Here is a 455-nt window from a genome sequence, read left to right as displayed (position 1 = left end):
CTAGTTGGTGCCTAATCCACTTCTGTATAGTTCCTTTCAAAGCTCAGGGTTCCAGGATTATCTTCTGTATCTCTGTCAATTGGTTTTTCTTTTCTTTGTTGAAGAGAGTCTGTGTTGCTTGTCTGCCTATTCCTCCATCTTACTGGAAGAAGAAAATATTTTTAAAATCATGAAATTTCAAATAATATTTTGGTGATCCACCATTAAAATATGTTAAAAGCAAACCATAATTGTTCTTAACTGAAGGTAAATTTCTAAAATAACAGACACAAGACAATATTATGTAAATATTTTGTAGAAATCATTTCAGTTCAGTGAAATATATTAAAGAATGCTCTCAATGATAAGTTTTTTAAAATATGAACTTTTAAAGAAAGAATAGTCTTTTAAAGAAAATAATCTACAGATATTCAAACTATTCATGATCTGTTGTGTAGATGAGATATGATGGCTGA

This window comes from Orycteropus afer, unplaced genomic scaffold (assembly GCF_000298275.1).
Source record: "Orycteropus afer afer isolate SDZICR_OR568_19922 unplaced genomic scaffold, OryAfe1.0 scaffold00035, whole genome shotgun sequence".
Lineage (NCBI taxonomy): Eukaryota > Metazoa > Chordata > Mammalia > Tubulidentata > Orycteropodidae > Orycteropus > Orycteropus afer.
The sequence above is the reverse complement of the archived record's forward strand: the minus strand, read 5'-3'. Positions refer to the sequence as shown.